The following is a 14,904-nucleotide window of genomic DNA, read 5'->3' as shown; positions in this document are numbered from 1 at the left end:
ACTTACGAGTTTGATTTGTCAGCAACTTTCTGCCAGCCCTCTCTCCTTGCTTTTGCAGCCTTTGCAGTGTTCTCTTGCGTTTTAATTAAACTCTGAAACTCCTGAAATCCCTCACTCAAGAGTTCTTGCTCTGCTGCCGGAAAATACCGAGCACGCCCCTTCGACATTTTCGCCGACCAATCAGCGGGTTGCCGATCAATGTTTCTACTATCGATGCGTAGCCCCTTTTACGACACCCAGTGATGTCACATTCCTGCGTCCAGCTGTAGTAATCGTCAACAGCAGGTGTGTTCGGGGAACCGGATTAGCGAGCTCACGGTTAGCGCGATGATTTGATCTTGGATGTGTCATTTGATCTTGGATGTAGTAAGCGACATACGAAGAACGGGCCCCTGGACACTAAACACGGACACACAGGTGAGCTGCTTCCTGGAAGGAGGCGGGGCTCCACCTGAAACTCAGCACAGGTGGGAGGGGCTCAGCTCTGTGTGTGCTGATGTGTTAACTTTAAAAATATGCCGTCTGACTGCTCAGACTGAGTCAGAGTAAAGTTCACATGCTGACGTGTGGAGACATGAAACCTTGTTGTAGCTGCAGGTGTGAACACACTGATCCCAGATCAGCTCTGCTGTATTTGTAATAGAGATGGCACGATACCACTTTTTTATGTCCGATACCGATATCATAAATTTGGATATCTGCCGATACCGATATGAATCCGATATAGTGTTTTTTAATCAACAAAACTGTTTTTTAAATATCTTGCTGCATTTTGTATAAGTTCATACTCAAGTTTAAAACAACAACTACACTAAAGCTATTCTGTTATACCTGTATACAAAAAAAACATTTCATAGTTCAGCAATACTGATCAATCTAATAAACTTAAACCTACACCATCCTCCCTATTCTGGTATTTTAAAGAGTACTTAGCGTAAATATTAAGCAACCTAACTAATAGGGTTCCAACTCCCAGCAACAACAAAAATAAATAAATAAAAAATAGGGAACCACCCCTCACGCTCCACCTCATGATGCTTAATCGACGTAATCAACCTTAATTTGATGCAGTGTGAAAAAAAATGCACAGAAATCAATTATTTTTCAAGAAATATTAAATAGATTCAACATCTTTCATCAACAAAATTGCAGACTGCACAGATGGTACCTTCCCAAAGGAAAAAGTACTATAGCTTACTAGGGTATATATATTAGACTTAATAGTCACTATATACAGTAATTGACTTCTATTCATTTTACATCAAATTAAAACTTTGGGTGTCAGATAATTATTTATTAAAAGCTAGACATTTTAAATGAGAATAAGAAAGAAAAGTATGTCTTTGTGCCCCCTTTTCCCAGTTAATGCCCTATCGGCCCCCCTGGCTAAACTTTGCTAGATCCGCCCCTGCACAGTTACCAGCCGTCAGCTACGTAGAAAAAGATCCTGGTGTAGAAAGTAATATTAAATAAATTCTAACAACAGCTTATCAAGCTTAAACGTGCTGCTGTTGTTCAGCCGCTGGTTTCCTCTTTCTGGTGCAAAGTGGGCCAAAAACAAACTAGAGAGACGGACTCGCGACAGAAAAGCCGATCAGCTGATCATTAAGCAGTTTCATGATTGAAGTAGCAGCCGGAGAGCGAGAGGCAGTCGCTCGTTAAGCTTAACGTGGGAATGCTTTACAAACATTCAGAGATGGACTTACACACTTGCTTTACTTCTCTCGGGGATAACTTTGTCGAAGATGAAATGCCGGGTTGCTAGCGAAGCTCCACATGCTATCCAGACCACCGACAGGTCCCGCATGCCACAGCCGCTCTATCACGTGATGCATACTGCTCCGATGTGCTAACGTTCTGAGGTGAGTTACGGCGTGTTGCAACTTTTGTGAGGTGCTTTCGTGATATTTAATGGATCGGATTACATTTTTTATTTTTCTCCGATATCCGATCCAGTAATTTAGGTCAGTATCGGACCGATACCGATACGTAATATCGGATCGGTCCATCTCTAATTTGTAACATGAACATTTCTGCTGCAAAGCTTCAAATGTTCAGCATGTTTCTCTGTTTCCAGTCTATAGATCCAGTCACACTTTCTACCTTCACCTGTGCAGTAAAGACTGAGAGCAGAGCTGAAACCAAGCGTCCAATCAGTGAGCAGCATCAACACCTGAGCTTCATTCAGACTCTGTTATTGAAGATGTTGTTGGTACAAAGTTCATCTGCTGCTCACATGAATCCATGAAAGATTTATTTCACTGATGTTTCTTCAAAGCTCATTTCAACCTGTTGAAGTCATGAATGAAAGTGCAGACTGAGAGTGGATCACATGATGTTTGAGGTGTGCCATGTGACATGTTCAGTATTGTCACACATGTCTAGATTGTCCCTGATATCATAACTGCTCAAACACTGATGATTATATTTGAAGAATTATTCCTGATGGCAGCAAAGTTTGAATGGAGCTCTCTGTCTGTGCTGATTTGTCGCCCTCTGGAGGTCAAAGCACAAACTGCATGATGTCACTGTAACCACCACAGAGACAGGAAGTGTTTTTATGACTGAAACACTGAAATGATGCTAACGGCTGTCGTTAGGCTCACTGACAGCAGTGCTGATGTGTTCATGTCAAACACTGGCTTCTCCAGCGTGAGGCCGCCCTCAGACCCACAGGAGCTCTGACCTTTGACCTCCTGACCCTAACCATTTTAGTCTTGTTGCATCTTTAAATGCAAATCCATCCAAACTGTAGCCGAGCAAAAGAAGCTGGAAGCTGTTCTATGAATGATGTTCATCCCAGAGTTTCTGTTAAACGCTGCTGCTGTGCTACATTTGTCATTTCCTGCTTTCACTACCATCCATGTCAAAGTGCTGAACTCATCTGATCACTTTAATGCAGTAAAGCAGGAGCTGTAAGTCTGACATTTATTTACTGTCATTACAAACACACACAGCTGGATTAGCATTCAGACAAAGGGCTGAAAAAAAATCAGCATTTGATTATTATTATTATATATCCTGTTTATGTGGATGCACTTTTCTATCTGTCAGTGCTGAAAGCAGACGTCACTGATCACATGACTCTGAGGGATGTTTCCAGCACTTCGCTGAATCTGAGCCATGAAGATTTAAGGCAGCTCTGAAGGCAAAGCAGGTCTGAGCCTGTGTTAGCAAGCTGTACCTAATAAAGTGGCAGCAAGGACTCAGTCAGTAATGATCAGAGCCAGCAGGGGGCAGCACAGAGAGGTGAGGAGCTGTCAGAGAAGCAGGCTCACATCAGACTGGCCATATTCCATCATCTATACCTGAAATAATCATCAAACACACGCAGAGCAGAAACATGTGGAAACATCTGGAGCTCAGTCTCAGTTTGATCCCTCAGAGGTTTACCTCAGTCCTGCTCCTCTACTTCCTGTTTACAGCGCACATCATGCTGTGTACTGAGGGTCATGTGGTCAAATTGCTCGCTCTCTGTTACTCTGACAGAGAGCGAGCACAGTTATCCTAATGTGTGACATCACTTCTAACCACAGAGCATTCAGCTTTCACAGCAGCCAACATCCTGTCACACTGAGCATGTGCAAACACAGCAGCCAACATCCTGTCACACTGAGCATGTGCAAACAGAGCAGCCAACAACCTGTCACACTGAGCATGTGCAAACACAGCAGCCAACATCCTGTCACACTGAGCATGTGCAAACAGAGCAGCCAACATCCTGTCAAACTGAGCATGTGCAAGCACAGCAGCCACCATCCTGTCACACTGAGCATGTGCAAACACAGCAGCCACCATCCTGTCACACTGAGCATGTGCAAACACAGCAGCCACCATCCTGTCACACTGAGCATGTGCAAATAGAGCAGCCAACATCCTGTCACACTGAGCATGTGCAAATAGAGCAGCCAACATCCTGTCACACTGAGCATGTGCAAATAGAGCAGCCAACATCCTGTCAAACTGAGCATGTGCAAATAGAGCAGCCAACATCCTGTCAAACTGAGCATGTGCAAGCACAGCAGCCACCATCCTGTCACACTGAGCATGTGCAAACACAGCAGCCACCATCCTGTCACACTGAGCATGTGCAAACACAGCAGCCACCATCCTGTCACACTGAGCATGTGCAAATAGAGCAGCCAACATCCTGTCACACTGAGCATGTGCAAACAGAGCAGCCAACATCCTGTCACACTGAGCATGTGCAAATAGAGCAGCCAACATCCTGTCACACTGAGCATGTGCAAATAGAGCAGCCAACATCCTGTCACACTGAGCATGTGCAAACACAGCAGCCAACATCCTTTAATGATAGAACAAAATTCAGACATCAAAGTTTCTCACATTACAGAATCAGATGAACAGACATGAAGGGATATTTGTGGTTTTATGCACAGAGTCAGAATCAGACTCAGAGGTGTTCCTCGTGATGTTTGGTGATGGAAACAGTCTCATCGACGTTTCCATCACCAAACTAGAGAAACTAGTAGCTGCACGCAGCAGAGTTTAGCACAGCTGATCTCTGTGACACATCAACAGGAACAACATGTTGTTAAACAGGACTGTATAAAGACTCAGAGTCTGACTCACACCTGAACAATGAGGCTGTGCAGCATCGTCCTGTCACACCTGCTAAACCACTCGTATCAGTTTGAGCCCGAACAGTAACACGGTCACATGACCGACGAGGCCAACGCGCCCAGACGAACGTCTTCCTCGTGGAACTAACTTGTTCCTGTTATCAGATTTGTGAGCAGCAGCTGAAACTACCACATGAATAAATGTTCTTCAAACTGTTTGATTCCAGCCAATCAATAATCTATAATCATGAGGATTCAAACACAAGAGCGGAACGTGTGGTTACATTGTAACCTTGGTTCTCTGAGTGAGAGACTCTCTCCCCTCTGTCACATATGGAACAGAGGGGAGAGAGAGTGTCGGTGTGATGGAGAACATCAGGTCCAAACATCACAGAAACAAACAAACTGTTAAAGGAGGAAACAAAGCAAACTTACAGTTTCTTCACACAGAGACACCAACAACAAGCTCCACTGTCCCACTCTGATCCTGTCTCCTCCTCTTTTATTCTTGCTCTGAGCTCTTTTTGGGTGTGTGTTTCTGTCTCCACCCACAGGAATGCATTGATACACTGTTGATAACGACTCGAGAGCAGACGTGTTACAGAAAAATAACCTAAACAGCTAAATAACGTAAAATAAACAGAATATTTATTAATATGTTTAATTGATCTTTAAAAACTTTTCTGCTCCTCAAATCCTTTGTTTAAGTTCAATCTAAGGAAAGAAAAGCGTCTTCTTTAAGTTTCTCAAAGAAGTCCACGATCTGTAGGCTCATGGAAATTCATTTTGTTGTTTTTTTGAGCAGAAACACCAGAGTGTAGAGCAGGAAAACTATCCCAGCAGGACGTCTCTGTTGGGGAAATATCCCAGTTATCCCCCTGAGCCTGGTTAGTGAACTGAATCAGAGCTGTTCATCGATCCTACAGGTGCTAACATACAAACACGATCAGCAGCTTCTCTCATATGGAGAACACACTTCAACATCTGCAGCAAATCCTGTGTTTTATGTTGATGTGACCAACATCTTGTGTTGAGTCTTTGAAGATGAGGAGCCAAACACAGACAGTGGATCCAGAAGGACTGTTTATTCAGGGCTTTAATACGACTGAACTGATGCTTCACATCCTGTTTAGAGACGATCGACCAACACAGGCTCAGTCCTCACTCATCACACGGACTTCAGTCACACTGGGATCAACAGAGGAGACTGTTCACCATCACAGTTCAGCAACAATAATCAGAGCTTTTCTCTCTTGGTGAGGATCACATGTTCTGACACACAAAATATCTTCTGCTTTAACTCGTCTCTCTTTTTTAGTTTGGTTGTCGTGTTTTTTACTCTTTGTTCCTGTCAGTGTCAAATATGAGAGCAAACTGTTTTATGCAGGAGCCAAACCAACACCAAGCTGACCAAGAGAACCTATAACACCACCAGAATTTATTATCCACACTTTACTGACAGATTTATGTGCAAGTAAAGCTGTTTTTTAAATTATGTTCACTGCTTTCAGCCAAGGAAGCATTCGTTCTTAAAAGTTCACGAAACGAGTAAATCCAGTTCAGCAGAGTTCCAGTTTGTAGCACAGCTGATCTCAGCTGATCAACAGTAACAACAGTAGGGGTGGGCCATAGAAACGATATACGATAGAAACGATATAAATTTGGCCAACGATAGAGATTGTGACTATACCGCATGTTGATGATGTCATCAAGCTGCGCCTGTTTTGGTCGAAAGCATCGCAGCAGCTACAACAATTATCATCTGCAATTATGGCGGGCAACAGTCATAACAAAGAGATGAAGCACTATTGAAATATGGGGAAAGCCAAAAAGTTAGCATTCATCCTCCAGCTTCACTGTGCTAATGTTATGCTAACATAGCTGTGTCGCTAGCAATCATGTAGCACAACATTATATACCAGGTAGTCCAACTTCAGTAACCCTGCAAACGTCACTGCTGTTTAGTCTTCATTTATGTTGGAAGTGATAGCAGAGCTGTACGTTTGAATTAGTTTCAAAAATCTCTCAGTCAGAATATGCTATGAAATGTTTAGGTGGAAACTAGCGAGCTAACTTCCTGTTAACTTCTAACTCCGTTAAATTGAATAAATTCTGTTTTCATGGATGCCTGGATGTAGGGCTGCTCGATTATGGCAAAAATGATAATCACGGTTATTTTCATTGAAATTGAGATCTCGATTATTTGACAATATTTATTTAACAATAACAATGTGTTGAATAATGACTTTAAAGGTTGTCAAAAAATAATATTAAATAGTGTGCAAATACTGATAACAGTGCAAATGTTTGCAATATAAAAAAATAAATGAAAAATGTAAACATCTATGTTTAGTGAACTTTGCAGTGTTGCTCTGTGGTGCAGCTACACCGTAGCAAAGTTTACACACAGTCTACTTGATCCACGTCTGACTGAACCCATGTTTCCAAACCACTGAAGTTTTTTTACCTCTTTTCAACCAACAGCAGTCACTCTCCTCTCCAAATAACTTCTGTTTAGCTTTCCAAGCTTCCCTCGGGTCCTCTTAATCAGCGGTCCCCAACCCCCGGGCCTCGGACCGGTCCCGGTCGGTGAGTCGTTTGGTACCGGGCCGCGAGAGTTGAGGCTCAGGTGTGAAATGTATAGTTTTCAGGGTTTTTATCGGTTTTCCATGTTATTTTGTTATCGTTTTTATCGTTGACTTGGTTTTCCTGGGTCTTTTCACGTGTGTTATGAATAAATCTTTTTTTCGGTACCGGCACTAGTTTTATTTTGTTGTATTTATCCGCGACACCTTAAAGGCCGGCCCGTGAAAATATTGTCCGGCATAAACTGGTCCGTGGAGCAAAAAAGGTTGGAGGCCGCTGCTCTTAATTGTTGTGACACGTGTTCGAAATGCAGAGAGGTGCGCTCGATTTGCCACACGGAGCAGCGCGAGAGTAAAGCACGAGGGAGGGGCTAATAATCGGCTCAGTCATTTTTAATGATCGTTGAAAGCCCAGATCGTAATCGAGATTAAAATTCGATTAATTGAGCAGCCCTACCTGGATGTTAAACTTAATTGTTACACCTGGTAAAGCAGCAACGCTGATGATTTAATTAAAGATGAAAGAATTTAGACCATTTTTAACTCTTTGTGTTCGTTTGACTTTGGGACCTGAAGTTGTCGGAGTTTTGGACCCAGATTACTCCGTGAAGCTCCTCCCTACGGCAGCCGTAATGCTCTGACGATCCATCAAGCAGTGCTGCTTACCAAAGTTGTACTAAAACATTTTTAACAGATTTCTGCAGCCAAAATCGGTTCGAGGTCAGTAAGCACAACCAGAATTCATACATAAGGCACACTCTCGATTTTTGAGGAAATTAAAGGATTTTAAGTGTGGAAAATATGTTATACAGAAGAATATATCGTGATATGGATTTGAGGCCATATCGCCCAGCCCTAAACAACAGGTTATTAAACACATCAGTTTGATCCACAGATCAGATCATACATCAGGTTTCCTTCATGTAAAATAAACGTCTCACTCTATGAGCTCCATCAGTCTGTGTACCTCCTCATTGTCATTTCTGAGCAGAGTTTACCTGCACACTTCCTCATGTCTGACAGTGTCACAGTGTGTGTGTGTGCCAACATTAACCAGCTTATCATCAGCTGCTTGTGCTTCATGAATAACTCAGACTGACAGAGTGATGAACAGAGCACAGAGGGAGGCTCTGCTCTGGTCCATCAAGCAGGATTCACATAGTAACATGTTTTTCCTTTGAACACTTCATTGTGTTTAACTTGAAACAGATTAAAAAGTGTTCGATTGTGCACTTCACACAGTCCTGAGTCACAGAGGCTTAAATGTGTTTGATTCTGAGAGGCTTTACTCCTGCATCAACATCAAGTATATGTAGGATTTAAACCGCAGTGAAAACATCCTTAAATATTGATGGTGTGTGAGAGAGTCTGTATTTACTTCTGATTATCTCTGTTTGCAGTGACCCTGAACTGAGCTGGAGCAGCTTCATGTTGTTTTGACGTCACTCAGTAAAACCTGAATGTCGGCTTCTGAAGAACAAACTGGTTTCATCTGTTTCCAGTTAAAGGGACGATCATTGTTCCACCAGTGATGTTGGATCCAAAGTTTCATTCAGATCGTTTTAAACTGTTTATCAAAGACAAATGTTTGAGTGCAGAGTTACTGACTGATAACCAGAGTGGATTCAGCCAATCATCAAATCATCTCATTGGTTTTATTTTATGTAAATACAAACGTCTCACTTCCTGATCTGCTCATAAAGTTCCTAAAGACAAACTGTTAAAGGAGGAAACAGAGCAAACTTACAGCTTCTTCACACACCAACAACAAGCTGCACAGCTGCACACTAAACACAGACACACAGGTGATTCCTGGAAGGAGGCGGGGCTTCACCTGAAGCAGGACAGGTGGAGACTTGATAGGAATTTTCCCCTCACAGGGAGGAGGCTGATCTTCAGATGAGTTCCTGTTAAATCTGACGAAACAAAGTTAAAAGTGGACTCAGTCTTGTCTGATTTCACTCTGTTTTTCACTGAGCAGGTTTAAGTTTTATTAATGAAAATCAGCAGAGCTTGGTACTGATGGAAGACCCTCCTCTAATCGTTGTCATTCAGAGTGATCCAACCTGTTTGTGAATGCAGCTCACAGACTCTCCACATTTCCACACGACTTAAATGGTAAATGGCCTGCATTTGTATAGCGCTTTACTCTACATTCAGTCATCCACCCATTCACACACACATTCACACACTGGTGATGGCAGCTACATTGTAGCCACAGCTGCCCTGGGGCGCACTGATAGAGGCCAGGCTGCCGGACACTGGCGCCACCGGGCGAGTCCCTTCATGCATCGTTGACCAACGTGGACGTGGTGGAGTAACAGTTGTGGAGAATGCAACAGCTGAGGTTTGAGAAAAGGAGCTAATAGCCAAGGTCAGCGGCTCTCCTACTTCCTCATAAGGAAACTTCTCAGGTGGATGTCTTTCTCTGTCAGAGCGCCTCCACCTTACTGGCTGTGGTGCAGTGAGATCTGAGTCAGTCTTGGTAGGAGTCAAGTCAGGTTCATCAATCACAACATGGTCTGAAGACCAAGCACCTGAGTGAACATAGTCAACATGACTTGTGCCAAAGACTTCAGGTGTGTCAGGTTGGTGGGTTTGCCAACCAGGTAAGGACATTTCTGGTATAACAGTGTCAGAGAAGTTCTGACGTGCACTGTTGGGCTTCCTGTTAGACTCTCTTGGTAAACCTCAGAGCCTGACGTCTACAAACCAACTGTCCTTTGACATTTTTAGATGTGGGGTCAAAAGCAGAGCTGATCGAGGATTTCAGTGATGGCTCCAAATATCTAACCTGCACTTTTACATAGCAGCTGCTCCGTCTGTCAGTAATTTAAAAACTTTTAATAAGCTGCTGTTTCTCACTGACCGTCAGCTGTAGCTGAGCAGGATATCATTGCATTTGAATCCTCCTCGCTCTCTTTAACCCGAGTTCCTTCTGATTGGTTTCTTGGTCCTACAAAGAGAGTCTGCTGCCTGAGGGCCCCACCTCCTCCTCCACCTACTGCTGTGGACATTTACAAAACGTCAATCCAAGAAAAATTGTCTGGTTTGTAATAGATAGACATTTTTTATTAGAGTCTACAGCAGGAACCAACCTGAACCTTGTTATGAGCTGAATCAGTGCTGGACTGTAGAAATGCTGTTTCAGTGGCTGCTGCAGGAACTAACATGGAAACGTGTTCAGCAGCTTTCCAGCTCTAATATAGGAAACACAAGATCAGAGTTTGGACACACTGGAACCAAACAGTTTTGTCTCGGACTTTTATTTCAAAACAACAACTGGTTGTCTTCATTTTCAGTTCTGATGAGCTCACATGTTTAAGATCATCGGTTTAAAAAACCATAAGGCCGTGGATCCTTAAGGGTTTTATGGTTTGAGTTTACAGTGAGAGGTGTTGATAATGATGTTGGCTGTTTTCAAGTTGAACAATCTTCCAGGGAAGTTTAAACTAGAAAAACGAGTCACTGCCTGCAGCAGAGATTCAGTTTTCAGCATTCCTGATCTTTGTGCAGCAGCAACAACATGTTGTTAACAGAGCTGTGTAAAGACTGACTCACCTCACCAGGCTCTCTTTCATTCACAGCATACACAACATTTACTTCATTACCATCTGTGCTGCTCAAGTTACTGGAAATAAGTACTCAGTTACTAAGTAATCCCATGTCTTTACTGATTACTTATTTTCAAAAGTATTTGGTTACTTTACTCTTTAAAAAAACACGACTTGAATACGTAATAAAGTAGAAAGTAGACGTTTCAGCCCGAGACTTTTTCTGCATAATCCATCATATAGAAATGAATCAAATTAAAAAGCCTTTCTTTTAATTGTTTTATTGTTTTTAATCTTTTTATTTTATGCATCAAGAAAAGATTAAATTATATTATAGCTGTTTTTGACTTGATGAAATGTGTTTAACATTTAAACCTATTTCCTGTATATTCCAGCACATGACATAAAATAATGTTTTGTGTTTCCACTCCCGAGTGGGGCGGGTGGAGGTCTGCCCACAGCGGTCATGTCAGGGGGAGGATCCGGGGGTTTCTCTGTCAATGTCACGTTCCCATGGCAGCGTGCTTGCTCAGATCTGAAGTGTTATGGTCCTGGGTGGGTGGCCCAGTGTTTTTTGAGTTTTGGTTCCTTCTCATGGTTCCTTAGTTTTTTAGTGTTTCCTGAGTTCTAGTTTTAGGGCTTGTTATGTGGCTTCCTTCTGCATTTCCTGTTTTATTGTGAAGGTCTGTGTCTTATGCCAGAGTGTTCAGTTTGCGTTTCCCCTGTCTCGTCTTGTCAATCAGAATCGGCCGTGCCTCCCTCCTGTGTGTAGTTTCCCCTCTGTGTATTTATAGTGTGTGTTGTCTCGTGTTCATCGCTGGTTCGTCTGTGTCGTCTCCTTCACGTCTCCCTGCATATCTTTCTAAGGATTTCAGGTTTGAGGTTAGTTTTGTTTAGTGATGGGTAGATGAGGCCTCGTGAAGCGTTTCAGCACATTCCCCAAACTGTACCGATACTGTGTCGACACAGTGTTGCTGTTTTGCTCCATACTGACACCTGCTGGACTTTAAATATCATTGCAGGCAACTTACTTGAGACTCAACAGACACCTAGTCATACTTGTTTACACTGTAAGGTACAGTGGAACCCCGACTTACCAAATTAATTCGTTCCCGAGGGTCTTTCGTAAGTCGAACATTTTCGTAAGTCGAAGCACCCATTGCGCGTTTTGAGTGAGGCGATGCTGAATGATAGGCTATAGGCTAACAACAATACTCTAACTAGAACAACAATACATCAGTGGAACAGCGATGCGCAAGTACGGAAGCCAAGGGGTTGTCTCCGAAAACATTAGAGCACTTTTGCAAACATGTGATGTCTTCAGGGGCGGATCTAGAAGGGTGGCATGCATGTGCCACCCTAAAATGATCCCTTGCCACCCCAAGTGCCACCCCAGTTTTGCATTTGACAGTGTTGTTTATTAAAATAAGATAGCATTAACAGTTTGAGCGTAGTTACAGTCAGCAGTGATATATACACATATATAGTATATATACACATATATATACTATATACACTGGGTGAATGTGCAGTAGTAGCAGCAAGCAGGTGAATTCTGTACATTAATATGAATAGACGTCTGACTATTTTACAGGATAGACAATATAAACATATTTAAAATTAAAGGAATTGAAATGTACATTGTGCCTTGGTTTAGTGTCTGGAAGAGTCCTGTCTCAGTCAGTTATAGATGATGTGAGAGGGCGGGTGTGTGTGTTTAGGGCACGGATGGCTTGGGGATAGAAACTCCTCTTGAGTCTCTCTGTCCTTGCCCGGATGATGCTGAACCTTCTACCAGATTGCAGGAGTTGGAACAGTTTGTTGCCAGGATGGGACGGGTCCTTCAGTATCTGCTCTAGTCCGGCATCTCCTGGTGTAGGTGTCCTGAAGCGGGGGGAGAGCAATCCTGCAGCAGCGTTCTGCTGTACGGATCACTCTCTGGAGAGCTTTTTGGTCCTTCACACAGCTGTTCCCGAACCACGATGTCATGTTCTGTGTGAGGATGCTCTCCACAGCGCCTGTATAGAAAATCCTGAGGATCTTTGGAGAGACCCTGAACTTCCTCAGTTGTCGTAGGTGATACAGGCGCTGCCTAGCCTTTTTGGTCTGGACCTGAATGTGTCAGGTCTGAGGAGATGTGGACACCAAGATACTTGAAGGACTGCACCCTCTCCACTGGAGCTCCATTGATGATAATGGGCTTGTAGTCTCTGTGCGATGTGAATTATATTATATGTGAATGATATAATGTTAAATTACTATTAAGCAAATGGCTGACTAAGTATTGTAGACTTTAGTTTACTGCAGCCATGTTTCATATAAATCAGGTATCATACAAAAATAAAAATAGCTTCAAATACAGTCATGACAATAAAGAATATGACTTTAAGGACTTAACATCATTACTTCAGTTATAGTACACCAACATCTCTGATACATTAGCACTTGTTAGGTGTGGCTGTGTGAAAACAGTAGATCACGACACAGACACAGAGAAACACAGGGCTTAAATACACAGAGGGAGCAATCAGGGAATGGGTAACAGGAGGGAAACACAGCTGGGGCAAATCAGGCCTAACGAGACAAGAGGAAGCAAAACCAGACACATTAACATCAGACATGGACTTTCAAAGTAAAACAGGAAACATAACACAGACTCACGGGCAGGCACTATAACAAAGGGAACAGAGACGTGGGAACAGGGCAGACACAAACACTGACTGAACACGGGGATATAGGAACTTAGGATACACATAGACGCGAACTAGACAAGGGAACTCAGTGTACTAAGGGAACACTGAATGACCTGCTGGGTTTTGTCCATAAAACTACTCATCTACTGACCTTGGTTTTAAGTTGGACAGTGATTTTAAATTGGACAACCAAATCAGAGCAGTGGTGAAGTCCGGTTTTTATCATTTAAGGCGACTGGCAAGAGTAAAATCTTTTCTTTCCAGGCAGCACCTTGAAACAGTGATCCATGCTTTTATTTCTTCCCGCCTGGACGACTGTAACTCACTTTATGTGGGGGTCAGTCAGTCGTTGCTCTCACGTCTGCAGCTGGTTCAAAATGCGGCTGCACGACTCCTAACAGGAACTCAAAAAAGAGAGCATATAACCCCCGTGCTAGCCTCTCTGCACTGGCTGCCTGTGTCTTTTAGAGTTCATTTTAAAATTCTTATGTTTGTTTTTAAATGCCTTCACAGTCTTGCCCCGCCTTACCTCTCTGAGCTTCTTCATCCCCACACACCCTGTCGGTCTCTCAGGTCAGCTGACCAGCTGCTCCTGGAGGTACCGAGATCCAGGAGGAAGCTCAGAGGGGGCGGGGCCTTCTCTATTGTGGCTCCAAGTTATGGAATCATTTGCCCATGCATGTTAGAGAGGCCCCTTCACTGTCCACTTTTAAATCACGTCTTAAAACCCACTTTTATTCCTTGGCTTTTAACCTCAGTGAGACTTAGTTTCTTTTTTAATTGAAGTAGTTATTTAATTAATGATTTCACTCTTCTTTTATTTGTGTTTCATTTATATCTCATGTAATTTTATTTTACAGTTCCAGTGTACAGCACTTTGTGTCAGCTGTGGTTGTTTTAAAGTGCTTTATAAATAAAGTTGATGATGATCTCAGATGACCACAAAGTAAAAGATCTCTCAGCAACATGATGCAACAGTTTAGGCACTGTTGCCCCGATCAGATCAGTGAGCTTTTTATTCTAAACATGAGCTGCTGTTACAGCAACAGACATTAATCCTACTGGTGTCCCACACAACAACTCAGTGTCCACTATGTGAAGCAGCCAAACACAGGCCTGCTCCTCTCACTAACAGAGACAAACTGCTGGCATGTTGGTTTCCATCTATACTGTCCAGTCTCTGCTGGTGGACACACAGCAGCATTGTTTCATCTCGTTTGAGTCATTGTTGACCTTAGCATGTTTTTAGTCTTCTGAGAGCACTGAAGCTTCTTTCAGCCTCAGTACCTGCGTTTTATCCTCAGATTAAATTATTATTCTGTGCTTGATGGGCCTCACCTTTGGCCCTGGCTCCTCCCCTCTGACTGCACTAGGACATATTGTCACCTGATAAAGTAACACATGGATTCGTGTCATATAAAAAGTGAGACGTGTCAATTCAGATTCTTTGTCAAACATACATTAATGAATCAGTTTACATCAGCAGCCT

At 42.9% G+C, this 14,904-nt stretch overlaps 2 protein-coding genes across 2 annotated transcripts in view; one reads left to right on the top strand and one right to left on the bottom strand.

The window, feature by feature from the left end:
• LOC309702270 (uncharacterized protein) overlaps positions 1-14,904 on the top strand; it is a 253,656-nt gene that overhangs the window by 89,942 nt on the left and 148,810 nt on the right. The window lies entirely within an intron of this gene.
• The window catches only part of LOC309702394 (protein NLRC3-like), a 166,745-nt gene that overhangs the window by 25,942 nt on the left and 125,899 nt on the right, over positions 1-14,904 (bottom strand). The window contains exon 2 of the mRNA XM_082527111.1: positions 5,019-5,152. The gene's annotated coding sequence lies outside the window, so the exon portion shown is untranslated. The remainder of the gene's footprint in view (positions 1-5,018; positions 5,153-14,904) is intronic.

The sequence above is a fragment of the Aulonocara stuartgranti genome (genome assembly GCF_965226115.1).
Source record: "Aulonocara stuartgranti genome assembly, chromosome: 3".
NCBI classification, from domain to species: Eukaryota; Metazoa; Chordata; class Actinopteri; order Cichliformes; family Cichlidae; genus Aulonocara; species Aulonocara stuartgranti.
Note: the sequence above shows the minus strand (reverse complement) of the source record. Positions and strands in the feature narration are given on the sequence as shown.